We start from the raw sequence: 16,747 nt of genomic DNA on the forward strand, positions 1-16,747 counted from the left end.
TCCTTAAAATATTTTGTGTATATTTATGGACACTTTCCAGGTAAAAGGATGAAAGAGAAGGCAGCCTAACAGCCTAAAATGCACTGCAACTTACATATTACTTACATTTAAAGATACATATTCCTGATAAAGTAATTTTCATTCAGAAAGTATATATTCACACAGACTTTTACATATATTCTTGGCATTTTCTATTGCCTTCTCCATTAATTTTCTGAAAGTCTGTGTGTGTACACATAAGTATCAGATGGAACAATATCAGGAAATTATTATTTCCATACTGTGTAAACACTGGCTGATACAATATGCTGGCAGAGTTCATTAACACACATTTTAAGTATCACACAAACACAGGCCCTTAGACTGGGTCATAGCATTTGAAGCAAGCCATAATCGATTAATGGGCACCTACCCATCTTAAAAGTCCACGACTGTGCATTAATACAAGAAATGTATGACTACTTAATGGGAGAACAATAATGGTAGCATGTAAAGTAAACACATGCTAAAAGCCCGCTACTGAGTCGAAGTGCTCATCATCTCATTTCATCACCTAGGGGATGAACAGTTACTGTATCCTTTAGCACCACGATATTGCACACATCATCTAAGATACAAGTATGCCACTCCACCCCTAAACGGACTCTGAAGCAGCGCATGATGGACGGAGAGGAAAGTCCATTGCACTGATTAAAGAGAGAAAAATCAATTACAGACACACCTTCGGAACCTGGCAGCACTTTGCAATCACGACAACCTCAGGCTATATAAATTAATATATAGAGAGCCTGGAACATTCCAGTAATTCATCCGAGACCCCGACAGGGAGGAAATAAATGAGATTGAAAGCCGCGAAAGCCATCTCGGCAGCAGCGGCTGGGTAGCGGCAGCAGCAGCAGAGCACAGCACACCGCGGGTGCCCAGGAGCAGCCCCTGGGGCGGGCGGGCAGGTCCCGGCAGCGCCCGAGCCCCCGGCCGCGCCCGCTCGGACACACCGCGCCTCCCGGGCTGCGCTGCTGGGCCGGCTCCGCGCTCCACCGAGCGGGCAAAGAGCTCCTCGGCCACCACAGCGCCGGCCCCGGCCCCGTCCCCGCCTCGCCGGGCTCCACGTCCCCCAGCCAAGGGCCCAAGGCCGCGGCCCGCCCGCCCCGCGGCCCGGCGCGCACAGACAGACCTGCGGGCGGGCGGCATGGCGGGCCCGGCCCGGCCCGGCGCTGCGCTGCGCCCCGAGCGCTCTGCGGGAGCGCCGCCGCCGCCTCCGCCGCTCTCCGCTCGGCCACAGCGGCGCCGGCCCCGCCGCGCCCCGCCGCTCCGCCCCGCCCCGCCTGGCCGCTCCGCCTTCCCTCGGCCCCGCCCGGCCGCCCTGGCCCCGCCGATCGCGGGGGTCCCGGGGCCGGGGGTAGCGCTCCTGGGCAGCTTCAAGGGCTTCGAGCCCCGTCCTGGGCAAAGGTATCGGTCTGCGGAGCCAGAAGCCCTACGAGTCATAAAGCCCAAGCGCCGAGGTCCTCCTCTAGAGGGGACTTTTCTCAAGGGCGGTGCTAAAAACAAAACAATCAATTTTGGAAATTGAGGTTAACCAAAGCCTTTAGATGCGTGGGAAACTGAAAAGCATAGAAACCTCATCTGCTGTTTCTACACTGTCCACCAGTAGGCTTCTTACCCCCAGAAAACAACACCCGCTATATTTACCAGAAATTCCACTCCCTTACCCGAGATAACTGCAGGTAACCTAGACGTTTGTGGCTAGCCTAAACACGATCTAGCTTATTTTTTTGTTCCTTAGGTTAGTAATCAGCACTGAAGGACTGATTTCAGTCTTTCAGGCATTGTAACAAAGGCATTGTAGCACCATTAAATTCCAAATTCTGCAAGACAAAAGCTCAAGCCTGAAGATAGGCAGATACCTGCATAAATGAAAAGGTGACACAAAGTGTACACATATATAGAGAGACGCTAAAAGAGTGTGTCAAAATAACAATAGCACACAGGGGACTCAGGAATAATATTTTTACTAGTTATAATATTACGAATCTATCGAGTTTCAATTTTAAGTAAGAGATTTGTCAGAGGTTTATTTTTTTAATTTAAAAGCTGCTTAGAAGATTAACTTCAAAAACGTGTCGTTTTCAGGACCAAATGCATCTCCAATACAGACACAGCTATCTCCCACCATTGCCATTACCCTCCTTGTAGGATATGCTTGCTACCACTCAGTGCCACTACTAGAACAACAACAACAACAACTGTTGCAATTCCTCCACTACATTTGCTGCTGCACTGTCAGCTAAAATTGAAGTTTACATCTGATTTTTTTTTATTTTACAAGAGACAGATTTTCTTTAAAACGTAGTCCGCTGCTTAAAGGATATGTTCTGATAACACACTGCAGTTACTACATCTTACTATTACCCAGCTAAAGATGGACAAACCCAAAGTTACTTCGGTTAAAATCTCAAAGACCCCTGGCACAAGGGTTCTCTAGCACTACACAGAAGAAAGGGGCCCTGCTCTCAGTTACTCTTCCAGCAGTGCTTAGATAACAAAACTGGGAAAAAAAGAGGAAGAATAAGTAGTACTGTTTACTCAACCTCCTTTGCCAAATTGCAGAAGCTACAAAGCCCTATCCATCAAAGTGGTAGAAACCCTGTTTATCTCTTAGCTGCAAACTAACACCTTATTTTAGCTCCAGAAAAGCTATTCCTATCCTAATGTACCAGTTTGCTGTCCATCCACAACACAGTCACCTCTATTGTACTCTATGAAAGCTCTATGAAGACAATGCATAAACTTAATATAGAAAAAAACCAATGCATTTCTATAGCACTTATGTTGCCCCGGGCATATGAAGTACATATTCTAGACTGCTGGAATGGGGGAGAAATCACATTCCTGTCAGAATAGCAGGATAAGCAGGCTAGGACTGGGACAGAAGCATTGAACTAGTTCAAATTATGGCATTGTGGAATAATTTGATTTGATTCACTGTCTTTGTGGTATCAAAGCTCAGACTATCTTTACCTAAGAAAATCTTAAATTCATGTTGATCACTGATTTCAGGATTGGGCAAATTTGTTTTATCACTGTTTGCATTATTTTAATGGACAAAAAAAGTAAATTTGCTATTTTCATCACTTCCAAATTGTGAATTTTTACCCTACAAAAAGATTTCTCACACGAACTCACGTGTATAACCATACATGAAAGACTCAACACATTTGGGATATTGAAATACTACATTTGAATGGGTTTTAATCTTCTGCTTCAGTGTACATTAACAGAGTTACATTGAAGAGAAAAAACTGCTAGAGGTACAGTATGTTTATGGCCTGCATTCAGATCAACTTACACTCATAGCAGAAAAAAAACCTGTACTGCTTGTGTAGTTCATGTAGTTTTGGTTATTTTTTTACATCTGTAATTGTTAGCTTATAGCTCATTTATTTAAGACAACTTGCCATAAAGAATTACACTGACAACCTTGACTACTGTAACAGTCCAGTTTTGAAAAGATATAAAAATAAAGGTGACACCAATCTTTCTTTTTTTTTCCATTATCAGCCCTTCTGTTTTTGCTTATTACTCCTACCATTATTCACCATGAAGCAGTCACAAAATAGGTTTCATACAGACAGACTTTTATGCATATATAATTGAGGCTCTGCTTGATCCTACTGCACTGAGGGCTATTCTTAGCCTGGTTTCTTCAGTTTATGTAATGATGAATTTTCAGAGTGTCCTCAACTCACCCTTTAACTTTGAATTGATTGTCTAGATATAACTCAATGTGACTGAGGTATTGAAATTTTCCACAAGTTTTACTAAAATGAGGAAGAGACTATAGCTTCAAACTTTTATAATAAGTTCTCCCCTAATAACTGATTATGTGCACCTATTTCTCCGTCTAGAAGAGCAAACCAGAAGCAGCTTCCAAAATGCTCAGCTAAAGAAAGACTATAAAAAGAAATGGAATTTGCTGAGATGCAAGAGGAGATGACAAAAAAGTCCTATTTGTTTCAACTAAGGTAGCTCGGTGGGCACTGGATGAAGCACCTGACCACCACGCTTTATCCCAAACTCCAGAATCACGTGCTTTTTAACATGGGCTAAAAGGGAAAAGTAGCTCACCCAGGCTTTTCTAAGTCAAATGCAGTGCCAGGGGAAGAATGGCAGCTGAAGAAAAAGAATACAAGAACGTGTGAAAGTGTTTATAAAATACTGCTGGTTGGTCCCCCTCTCGTTCTTTAGGATGATTAAAACATCCCCCAGGACAGGGACTGCTGCGAGCCGCGGCGCTGCCCGTCCCCGCGTCGCGTCCCCTGGCGCCGCGAGTGCCACAATGCAGGCACAGGGAGACAGTCACCGCACGGCCTGGAACGCGCTCCCGGAGCTGGGAGCACCACCACAGCTGCCGTGTTTGGACAACGCCTCTTCAGGTTTTCCTCACATTATTGCCATCAAAACGCTACTGCGGTTAAAACAGATGTATGATAAGTACAAACCGCAATAGTATTTTTCCCCCAGAAAATAGTTACAATCCAACAGCTAGGTCCCCAACCTGACCACACATGGAAATTAAAACATAAAATAGCAAAAGACTGTGCATCATCTCTTCCTTCCCTCTCCTTTCCACTTCCTTCAAACTGGGATGATGTACAATTATAAGTCAGGTGAACTTACAGAAGAAAATCTGATACCAAGACTTTCCACATGAAACACACAGTTGAGGAAAGAGAGGACTGATAAATGCAGCTTCTGTGTAGATCAAGGGTTTTCACTAGAGCTGAAGCATGGACCCCAGGTACTAAAGAAAATTTGTACTTACCATTATATAGTAGATACATACACAAATGATATACTTTCCATATCTTAGCACATTACTTTTATGTTATTCTTACTAATTTTTACATCATAAGCCTACTGTCACATATCAATCAGCTTGTCAAATTAAAGTAATAATAATATGCAATATATTCATGTGGAACAGACAAGTTAATTGCATGCTGCTGTACAGCTTGCATTTAAAGGAATCACTCAGATTTTTCAGGTTCCAAAATTCAGCCTTACCTACCAAACTGTGACAGCATGGTACAGTACCTCTAACCCTGAATGCTACTCACCTGGTTTCACAGGCACACCAGCGTTAAATGAAAAAGAAACATCAGGCTCTGACATTCCTTTCCTGGTGCTTTTGGGAAGATCATTCTTCTCCAGTTCCCATCTCAGGGATGCAGGCACAGGCACTGGCTGTTTCTGTGCTGGCAGGAGGCTGAATCGCTGACAGTTTCACTGATGCACTTCTCTATTGGATACAGGAAGCCAGAGGAGAGGCACAATCTTTTGTCAGTGCACATGACTTGTACAGTAAAGAAAGCCATTTCTAAAAATAACTAGGCGCCATATGACTCTCAAAGCTGTTTTCCTGGTGGTCTAGTGGTCAGCCCTCACCTCTGAGGTTAACATCAAGAAAAATATTTCCTATTTCAGTAAATTTCTCTTGTACATACCTTAGTTTTCATTGCTCCTATGGCTGTAATCAACAACCCTTTCACTGCTTATATCTTTAGTAAGATATATTACTAATTTGGAAAGTGATTTCCTAACTGTCAAACACAACAGAGCAGGACTGATTTGTTTCTACATCTAACAGCTTCCTAGGACATAGACAAAACACATTTGGTCACCCTGCCATCAGCATAAGATCACATTTTTCATAGGTTCAGCTACTTTTCTGAAATTGTCAGGGGGAATCTTTTGTCTCCATCACTGAGGCAGCTTAAGAAAAAAGGGGCTCACCCCTGCCTTCCTGTGTGGTGTCACATAACAGAAACACTCTTAAGGGTGGCAATGACCATTCTGTAACATACATCTTCAATCCTGCCAATGCAGTTACTGTGGGCCTAGCCTGGTTCTAACCGAGCTGTCTCCAGTGCTGCTAACATCACAGCCACAGAAGTCAGTAGCCCTCCAAAACCCACCTGAGAAGCACCCAGAGTGGAGAAGCCTATGCTTTTAAACACAACACTGTGGACCTAGTGGAGGAACTCTTAAGGCTAGCTCAGTTTCTGCAGTATAATCACCTCCATATCTAGCTGGTGTTCCTTGCAGGTTCCACCCTGTAGGAAACTCTGTAGTCCCACTTCGCCTTTCTCCTCAGCAAAGGGCACAGATTACCTGCTGGGACCAGCTGACCTCTGTCACCTAAGCACACCCACCTCTGTGCAGTGGCCTCAGGCCACAGTGACACCTCAGCCTCCCCCCCACCACAGCTTTGGATCCTCAAGGCCTGAAATGCCTTGGTCTTACCAAAGGGGATGCTGTCCATCCTACACATGAGAAAAGCTGTTCCTGCATATGTAAGACATTAGATCATATCTAAGAGGGCCTGATTTTAACCTCATACTTTGTTATCTCCCTCACTGAAGCTGCTGAATTTAGACCAAAGAAAGATCCATCACAATCAGACACACATTTTGTTCAAGACTGCTACAGTAAATGTTTTGTGATGAAATGAACCATTGGCTGAACAGGGATGTGGATGAGATGGAAACCAAACACTTTCAACCTCCTTCATTCCTCTCAGAAGAAAATGATCGCCTTAAGTTTGTTTTCAGACTCTAAAGCTTTAAAGATCAGCTAATGCATATTTGCACAGTCCACAAGCACACAGTCTGAAGCTTATCTATCTTAACACGGAAAGGTTTTTGCATTTTAGAGGAAAAGTGCTTGAAGACCAGAGAAATTTGCTTGCTCAGAGACAATCCTCCTGTCCTGTTGAATATTGCCTAAATAGGGAATATTATTTTTGCTAGTACAGCTCACAGATCTTCTGTGCTCATGAAAACAATATGCCGGAGGAAAGAGCTTTTACACAGAGGTCATCGGCAGGACCGGCCGTTTTCATTTTGCTCACACAAACCTTACAAAAAAAAAAACAAGGTCACAAATGAATATCTGTAGTGCGTAGAGGCCGCGGCAGCGCAAGGCAAGCAAACACCGACTTGTATCCCCTCTGTGGAGCCACTGGCTCCCACCGCAGAGAGGCCTTCGGACCGGCTCTCCCCTGCAGGCCTAGCACCGGAACCCGGACGAGCTGAGGTGTTCCCACAGCCTGCTCGGGGAGCGCCCAAGCCGGCGCGGAGAGAAGCGCCGCGTTCCGTTCTCCCCTCCCGGCCGCCGCCGGCCGGGATGTGCGGTGCAGAGCGCCGGGCTGACAAAACGCCGCCTGCAGCCGTGACAGCGACACCCCGTACAGGGACGGTGGTGTCACGACCGGCTTGTAAAGGCAACACGAAATGAGGGAAAACAACCGCGCGAAGCCCGCGCCTGTGGGGGCGGCAGGAAGAGCGCTGGCGCAAGAAGCGAGGGAGACCCGGCGCCGCCCGCTGCCCTCCTGCGAGCCCCCCGCCCCTGCCGCGGCCGCGCTGCTCTTGCCTGTGGCGCTGTGGGAGCCACCGCCGCTCCGTCCCGCCCGGTCCCCCACCACCATCCCGCCTCCCGCCCACGGCGAGGGCCCTTCACCAGCCTCGCCTGAGCGGCCCTCTCTCCTCCCCACCCCGCCGCCGCTATTCTCTTCCGTGGGGTGGAATAGAGCGTCCCTCTCCACACGTAGCTGCTTCCAGGACTTGGTACTGCCTGGAACGTGGGAGCACAAGGAGAAAGCACCAGTACAACGCAATCGAAAGAGGGAGTGAGATCGCTTGTCGTTAGTTCTTTACAAAGAAGCGGAAGAGCGTTTTCAAGGATCCCTGGTGGTCTAGTGGTTAGGATTCGGCGCTCTCACCGCCGCGGCCCGGGTTCGATTCCCGGTCAGGGAAAACCTGTTTTTCTTACCTTCCCCCGCATTTCTATTTCATTTTCGTATTCTCTTTATTTTAGTTTAGTATTCTCTCCGGCCCTCTCCTTCTGCTCTTACAATTGTGGGACCATCGGCCGGCTGCTGTGCGACCCCAAGGCTCGGGAGTTGTAAGAAATCTTGGAGGAATCATGCAGGAAGGCAGTGCAAAATGTCTCAGTGCCCTGTACTGGTGGGCAAGGGAAGCCTGTCTGGGTGTAACACCTGCCTGGAAATCTGTCCGTCACAACACTGGCTATAGACATCCCATGCTCACCCCTAGGGATTCTGTAAGTCAGCAGAGGCCTTCCTAGAGGGCCACATGCAGTTAGAAATAACATGCTTTCCTTTTTTTTTCCTTTTTTTCTCTTTGATTGTTTGTTTGTTTGTTTTGTTTGTTTGGTCTGTGTAACAGCTTAGGGTGTTCCCACACCTTCAACCCACAGGTGAATGGTCATTTAGTGCTACCACAAATCTTCAAACTGTGGCAGCAGAGACCCAGTAGGGGCTGGAGCATCTCTCTGATGAGGAAAGGATGAGGAAACTGGGCCTGTTCAGCCTTGAATGAAACAGCTGAGACGGGACATCATCAATGTCTACAAGTACCTGAAGGGAGCTGCCATGAGGATAGAGCCAGGCTCTCCTTGGGGGTGCCTGATGCGAAAGCATCACTGGAAATAATGGCATTGTTTGCCTTTCCTAGGGCGTGCCAGAGCCTAGGCTGCCCTCCGCTGCAGATAGGAGTGTCTCATGGGAAAGGACCTCCACTACATTTTTTATGACAAAAAAGCTTCAAGGAGGTGTAAGGGGATGGGATCACCTTTGATCTAAGGCAGAAAGCAAGCAGTCAAAAGGGCTGTTGTCACCCTTTAGGTATAAAGAAAAGATGCCACCAAATTATAGTTAAACACCAGGTCTGCAGGTTGCCACCCAAGGAATTATTGCATTCCAGTGGCTGGAGGTTCTTAAGAGTGGGCTGGACAAGTTATCAACTCTCTCAGACTGGGCAAGGAGAATGGCTCAGTAGATCTCCTAAGATACTGAAAGTCACAATTATATGATTTCATCCTGCACTTCCCCCTATAATTAATAGTGTACCTGTTAATTAGAACTGTGTAGGGCTCTGAGATTCTTCTCTCCCTCTTTGATCTCAGTGAAATATCTTACCAAGTTGGTGGAAGAAATTGCTGCTTCCTATGTCAGAAAATGATGGGCAATTTTAGAAGCTATGAAGAATGAACTTCAGGTGTTCACTACCTTCCCAGAAAAGGCATATATATGGTTTTACAAAAAAAGCATTTCCTTTTGCTTTAACTCATTTTGCAGTAGGATATTTGCACACTCTCAGCACTGTAAGTCCAGCTTTAGAGTCATCTGAGAAAAAATAATCACATATAAGATTTTAGAAACATACAAGATTTAAAAAAAAACCAGAATAGTTCTTGCACACAAAGAAAGAGTAGTTCCCAATATTTTGTTAGGAATGCTGCATAATCTCTGAAGAAGCTATCTAATGGCCTTCCAAATGCCTTTTCCGTCCAATACCAGACTTGAAACTTGCCCTTGCACACATAGAAAATATCCACCCAGCAAGGAGTAGACGCCAGTCCTCTTGGCTAGTGTCCTTACACTTCAGGTCCCACTGTGATCAGAGGTGTCCTGGTCTGGGAGGAAAAGAGCCCAGATCAATGGTCACTTTGAGCACGTGTTGAAGAGTGTTACAGCAGTTTCTGATTCCTTGTTCCTGGACCTTAGTGATGGAGGGAAGGATGTGATGGAGGGAAGGAACTGGGTACTTGTTTTTAACCAGTAGAAGAACCATCCTTTCTAGAGCTGTTGTTGATATTTTTGTTTTACATAATAGGTGACTCATAATGCTGGAATGCTGAAACCCCAGAAAAAGTGGGCTGCTTTACAAAGGGCTGGCAGTGCAATCAAAAGCACATCACAAAAATGATCTGGCTAGAGCGGAGTTATTTCAAACAAATATAAGATTATTAATAACACATTTTCAAAGTATAGCTGAATTTGCTTCTCCCCGTGGTAGATTTTGAGATACTGGCTCACAAGTATTTTCACTTTCATTTCTGTTCTTCCTCCAAAAATGTGACCAAGTGCTTTCCACGTCACAGCAAAGGTTTATAGGAATGAACTGCAGAAGAAATAAGAATTATATGGAAGACAATACCTTAACTGTAGGCCAACTTACACCTGCATCTGAGTCAACTTTTCTTTCTTGCTACCTCCTTTAAGTTATAGCCCTACATTAGTTCCACTTTGTAAGTTTATTCCAATCTTATATGAAGTATCTTGGCTGTGAGTGAACATAAAATTTTGCATGACTTTTACAACTAGCAATTCTTTGGAAAATGAAAGTTCCCACTTTTTTAATAGGTATAAATTCTACTTGCCCCCATATTTCACTTCACTATTTAGACTTCTGTCTGAAGGACATGGAGTCATTTAGTCGTTAGATTTATTCTGCTCCCAGGACGTTCTCTTGGCCGCTTATCGCCTGTTTGTTTTGTTGTGGACATAAATATGTGCAACTCCGTAGTATCCTCCACAAGGCAAGGAGCCTTTGCTTGCTGATATAAACATTGTGGAACACGCCACGAGGTGGCATCCCGGTCCTGTGTCTGCCACCACCCGCCCGCGGTTCCCAGAGCAGCCCCTCCTCTGGAGGTTTCAGACTATTCCTTAAGTCAAAGTTGTGCCCGTTTCATTTTAATGAGCTATAGAGTAATGAAGGATTTGTATTTGCCGATAAAGCCAATTTCATGTACAAATGAAGCTTTTATTAAGGCAAATCACTGCCTAGTTTCTGAGTTGAATGATGTATACGGAACTTTACAAACTGTCTTTAAACAGTCTTAATATAACATTTTAAAAAAAGAAAAAGAAAAAAACCACAAAGTATTATCAGGAGTGTGACTCGGACTCTATCCCCTCATCCTGTCTGTGGCATTAATACAATGATGACACATACCATTACCGGAGTGACAAAGAACTATGTGTCCCTGAACATGTTCACCCCCACAGCACTCTGTCAGGGGTCAGCAGCACCTCTCCTTTTCACCTGTAGGTTTTGAACTGAAGGTCATGCAGAAAGTTTGTGCCAGGGTAAAGAAGGGAACCACAATTTCTGCACCCCAGGTCAGGATGCTGCCCAAGGACACAAGATAAGGTCTGGTTTCACTCCCTTCCCTTCTGCATGGATTCACAAGGCTGGTGAGCCATGGGAGTAGTCTCTGCTATGACATTAGTGCTGTCACCATGGCAGTCAAAGGACATAAACAAGGCAAAGCGTTAATCAAACTGGTGGGGTGGAAGGAAAAACAAACCCAAAAGATTCTTTCAGGCACACAATCCTTTTTCCAGGCTTTTCCCCCATTCTATTATATATCCCAATATTCTTTCTGTATAATATTGATACCATAAAAGAAAACTGGAAATCTCTTCCCAAGCTACAGGTTCACTATGAAACACCTTCTGGGCAATAAGATAAAAAAATATGACAACCTCACTGCACATCATCCTCCTAGGACTGTTCCTTGAGAACTAGAGTTGGAAAATTTACTCTGGTTTGTGTTTTAAGAGAAATTATTTTATGCAAACCAAGGGAGTTTATTTAAGGTAATGTTATTGAAAGTCCAATACAGATTTAATTACCACTCACAGATCTAGATAATACTATCCAAGGACCATTTTCCAGCAAGTCCAACAGAAGCAGTTGCCATGTCCTATTAAGAAGTACTCTGATCATGAAATTATGAAAGCTCTGATCCTTTTAAAAGTCTGAACTTTTTCTCTTGCATGCTATAAATCTGTTTTCTAGATGCCTTGTGGCTACAGTCAATCATTACCTTCTGCCTTTCCATGCTTTGTTTCCCATGTGCTGTTTTAATTAATCACACTTTAGTAAACTATATTGATGTTATTATGCTGTGCCTAATTTTTGTCTTGCTAGCAGGAAAACAGAGCTGGGAGGTGCCAGTTTCCCCCCTAAAGGAGGAAAATAGTAACAGACTATAAATTGATATTACAACAAATGTTCTGGCTGGTGGTGCTGTCTGCTGCATGTAGCACGGAATAGCAGCAACCCAGACAAGGACAAGGCAGCAGGGCTGATGGAGGGTGGCCACAGCAGGGTGCCTTCATGGCTGTGCACCCAAACTGCCTCTAATCCTTTGCAAGGGATTTTTTTACAGAAATTACAACTCTGTATTCCATAACTGGCATAATTGGTATTGTGTAAGCTGCAGTTCTGCACAAGAGATCCAGCAAAATAAACTAAAAAACAGGAACTATCTTGTCTGCTCAGCTAAGAAACCACCTACCTAATTCGATCAGGATGAAGTTTTGCAGTTTGTTCATTCTCCACCCCAAGCCAGGTAGCAAGTCTCAGTTTCAGATTTGTTAGGACTGTGGCCTTGGTTCAATCAAAATGGAGTTCCTTGCTGCAGCCTGCAAGGGCTTTCATCCCTCCTACTATACTGCACTCATCTTCCCTTAAGTAACCAGGCTGAAGTGGAGTGTGAAGCACATGAGAAGACGAATATGGGCTCCTGAGCTTCTATCACCATGACTTCCCTGCCTGCTACAAGGCTCATAGGGAGCCTCTGTGTACATGCCAAATCCAGTTCTGAAGTGGTCTCCCTCGGGTTTACCATCATGATCCCCTCAAGTGTGTCTTTGGGGAGAAAGGAGCGGTGGGTGGCTGGTGGTTCTGCTGTGGATGCTGGCAAAATCCAGGTATCTTAAAGGTAAACTAGGTATCTTAAAATCCCTTGTACCTACTGTTTATTACAGTTTGCTGGTCCTCCTTTAAGAGTAAAAAGCCAAAGGATTAAATATAATTTAATGAATTCTTCTTCTCTTCTGGTCATACATTCGAAGAGGCTTTTCTTCCATGTAATCCATTATGCCATCAGAAATTTGCCTCCCTCAGTAGCATCTGGGCTCCAGGATAGCTACTGTCCTCTATTAACCAAAGGCTTATGGTAAGGGATAGAAACTTGAGTTAAAAGTGCTCCCAAGATGATGATGATGAGTTAGGAGCTAATCTTTCCCCTGGGGTCTGAGGTCTAATTAGACAAGATCAAGGACAAGAATTAATTAACACTATTTCCACTTTACAGGTGAGCAGCTAAGAAGTGAACTAACAAACAAGTATTTCTGATGTATTTAAGCACTCAAAAGTAGCTTGACACCTAAAGCTTCAGACAAAAATGCATCCTCTAAAGTTTTGGTCCTGCAAGGGGCTTAAAAGCATAAAGAATTTTGTTTATACAAATAAGTACACTGAAGAGGAATAGTTCCTGTTTCCCTCAGAAGTACATCCTTAGTTCCTTTGTAGGATAAGTCCTAAGTCATATTGGTGATGAACTATAACACTGATTTTGAAAAGCAACAGGGACTGAAAAAGCCACGCATGTCAACAATAGCTAAAAACTATCTCTAACATGCCTAGCTCTTCTTCACTTTAAAGGTTATATACAGGACAAAAAGAGCTTTTTTCCCCCTTTTTTTGCCTCCAGTTTGAACCACAGGCACAGAAACACTCCACTGCAAAAGCTGGGCATATGGGCAGGCAGGTCTTATATATTTATATTGAATTATTACTTCTCTTTTGTTGGTGGCTACTGCTATTGGGCATCCTTGGGTTTTGACGGTCACATCAAAGGAGCGGCTCTGGCGTGAGAACCGGTCAAAGTGAGCCAGATAATTAATGGATTTATTACTGAGGTCGGTTCCCATGATTGTCGGTGGGCAGCAGCCACCACTGTGTCGTAATCCTCATTCTCTTGGTAAGGCACATACTGCCTTAAAAAGGTTTAATGATCCAATAGTGATTTACTAATGGGAATCTTTCTTGTCAGTTTAGCAGGCCTTGAAGGAGGACAGGGTGGCACATGAAGGTCAGTTTTCAGAAGTATCAAGAAATGGTTTTGTTTTGTTTTGTTTTGTGATTCCTGCTTGGAGCATTTTTATTCACTAACTGCAATAATAAATTGAAGGGTCAAAGTCATTGCAGCTGGGCAGGTATCGGACTCTTGTTAACATGAGGAGGGAAGCAGACAGACATAGGCAACAGTAGATTGCAGCTGAAGGTCTGAGATGATTATTAGAAAACATTCACTTCAGGTTTTATGACTGACAAAATGAAAAAGTGTGGTAAGAGGGACTGAAACAGCCTCATGAAACCACAGGCTGGCAGCTGGTCCTTGACACCAGCCCCTGCTGGGGTGGCTGCTTGGCAAGGACTTTTCTCTAAGGTTGCCTCCCTTTTCTGCTGGGAAAGGAGGGAGTGGGACAACCAGTGGGACAGCTTCCCAAAAAGAGGGCAGCGGAGGAAAAAGGAGAGGAAGCAGCTTTGCCTACCCAGAGGGAAGGAGGTGATCTCGGTGCCCAAGAAGCCAGCGTCTCCACTGCTGCTCCCCCTTGCCACCCTGGTGCCTCTTCAGAAAAACAAACCCCAGAAAAGCCAAGAAAAATAAACTTCCTTCTCCTCCACCAAAATACATTTAGAAAGCAACAGAGGGAGAGGCAGTGGGGAGAAAAACAATGTCGCTTTATTTTAGGACTTGTATAATAAAACCAAGGGTTGTGCTGGCAAGTGACATTAAGCGCTAAGTGAACAATCCACACACAACAGACCTCGTCTTGTTAATCAAGTTGTGAAAGTGTACCTTAAATGTCTAACTTTTGTTTTAAACTCCTGGAGGGAGTAATTTTTCTCAAGAAAATTAACGTTATTTTTCTGAGATATGAAAAAAATACAGAGTTCTGGGTTAAATCAAAAGTAAGGGGGGGAAAGTGTAGGCCTTTACATGACTACAATTTTGTGTCCTTGGATTTATATATTGCCTTGTAGTCATTTGCTCAATTTTCACTTACCACACAGTAATATCTATGGGTATTCTTTATAGGTAAAACAGTTTTCTTTACATCTTCCATTGAGACACTGTTTCCTGGAGTGGGTGCAGAGGTCTTGCAGTTCACATAGGCGGTGTTTGAAATTTGCTAGTAATTTCAGTGTTGCGTCAAGGTATTTTTTCATCCTGAAAACTTTCTTTGTAGATGAGAAAAATCCTGAAAAGTAACTGAGCAGAAAGCAAAATTCAGTCACTAACTCAGAAGGACTTTCCTGTAGAACAAGTAACATCACTGTTCAAATATTGTCTAAAACATTTAGCTTTGCTTGAATTCGATATTGGCAATTATATATCTGTAAAAAAGGAGTCTGCCTCTTCAGACCTTGAAAGTAATTCAACCAGGCGTATTTCATTTTATTTCCTGTAATCACTTCCTTTTGCTTTTGGTATTTGAGTATCTAGGGTACAACATTAATTCATGCACCTAGATTTATATTGCCACCATGAATGCAGAAAAATATCCCTTTAAAAACAAATTAAATTGATGTCATCTTATAATCACCACCACTACTGAAGTCAGGGCATTAAGAGAACTTCTAAAATTAGTGTTGATTGAGGTGTTGACTGGTGTTAGTTTTATGGGAGTGTTATATGATAATTCCTTATCACCAAATGATTTTGACACTGTTCTATTGTTTCTTCTGGTGAGGAAGAAACACTTTGAAAAATTCTTTGAAAAAATTAGATCATATGTGAAAATATTATTAAGCTTCAAATCTTGTATCTCCAAAGATGATGCAAGATAGGGAGAAATTCAGTTGCCTGGCCATACATATATCGTGCCTCTTAAGCAACTTGGGTTTCCCAGGGACCTGCACAGGACTGGCAGAGGTGACACAGGACACAAGGGAGACCTACCCCCTCCAAAGTGATACCTGATGCCCAACTTAGGATATGGCAAACATTTAGGCAACTGGATGATGACTGAGTTATTGTGTTTGCACATTCATAGCACTTTATAACTTCCAGTAGTAGCAATTACCAGGATAAAAAAACAAATCAAAACTAAACACACCTTCTCCAAAAAAAGGAAAATCTCACGTATTTTATGGAAATTATCTGTCAATAATCTGTCAAAATGTTATTTCATTTATAAATCAGAACAGGTTTGGTAACCTTGATTGGAGATCTCAGCATTTCTAGCACCTGCCTGGTGCTCTTTCTGCTTATTATTTTTGGTTATGATCAGATGTGTTGCTGCACTCATTCCTTTAAGACTTTTACACATAAATGTCCAAGCATTTGCTGTGTAAAATGATGAAGCAGAGAAACAGAGCACGAGTAGAAAGTTCAGTGTTGAGTAAAGTTAACTCAGGTTCATGCGGTGACCTCACACAAATGAAGCTTGGATACACAAATCCTGCAAAAAAAGCTATATCAATTCCTTCATCTTTTCTCCAAGTTGAACAAAACTACCAGTTCAATCCCTCAGGTGCTCAGCTGTGTGATCTCAGGCTATCCGTGCCTATAGAAGCAGGTAACTAATGAGGCTGCTGACTACAGAGCTGGTAAAAGTCCACATCAGTATTTTCTGATGTTGTATCTTTTGACTAAAAGACACTTGTGACCTTTTCCTGTTGCAAAGAAGAGATTCCTTGTTTACAATAGCCCTAAGAATTTGCCAAAATCCATGTCCCAGGCTTATCTCATGACATCCTGATTGAAGTACCATCTTTCAAAATAGCTGCAAACATTTTGAAGGTTCACACTAAGGAGGCAGCAGCATGAGCTGGCACCTCCTGGCAGTTGTTCAGTCAGAGGTAGTCACAGCCAGGAGACAATTACTCTATTTTGAATACATGCATTCAGCCCTTGGCCACAGTAGCCGGTTTTTCTTCTAGGCAATACCTAATGCCGGATTTCCTCCACTTGCAATCACAGCAAAGGGAGGACAGGCAGCACTGCCTCTCAATTGCCTGTCTCCTCTCTAGGGTAATAATCTTCTCTCAGCAGCCTAAGTGCTTTTTATTTGCATTGC

At 43.7% G+C, this 16,747-nt stretch overlaps 1 protein-coding gene and 1 non-coding gene across 6 annotated transcripts in view; one reads left to right on the forward strand and one right to left on the reverse strand.

Annotated features, from left to right (window-relative positions):
- Positions 1 to 7,458, reverse strand: part of NCOA7 (nuclear receptor coactivator 7) — an 81,704-nt gene extending 74,246 nt beyond the window's left edge. The window contains exons 1-2 of one of the 5 annotated variants that reach the window (XM_088161856.1): positions 7,432 to 7,458; positions 5,118 to 5,299 (exon numbers count right to left, since the gene is read on the reverse strand). The gene's annotated coding sequence lies outside the window, so the exon portion shown is untranslated. Of the gene's footprint in view, positions 1 to 1,174; positions 1,263 to 5,117; positions 7,055 to 7,431 lie in introns of those variants that run through there. The other 4 variants (XM_088161858.1, XM_014876696.2, XM_088161857.1 and 1 more) reach the window with 4 other exon arrangements.
- A 284-nt stretch (positions 7,459 to 7,742) lies between these two features.
- On the forward strand, positions 7,743 to 7,814 carry TRNAE-CUC (transfer RNA glutamic acid (anticodon CUC)). The gene has a single exon. It is a non-coding gene; the product is annotated as a tRNA-Glu (tRNA).
- Positions 7,815 to 16,747: the final 8,933 nt, after the last annotated feature.

The sequence above is a fragment of the Sturnus vulgaris genome, chromosome 3 (genome assembly GCF_052056855.1).
Source record: "Sturnus vulgaris isolate bStuVul1 chromosome 3, bStuVul1.hap1, whole genome shotgun sequence".
NCBI lineage: Eukaryota > Metazoa > Chordata > Aves > Passeriformes > Sturnidae > Sturnus > Sturnus vulgaris.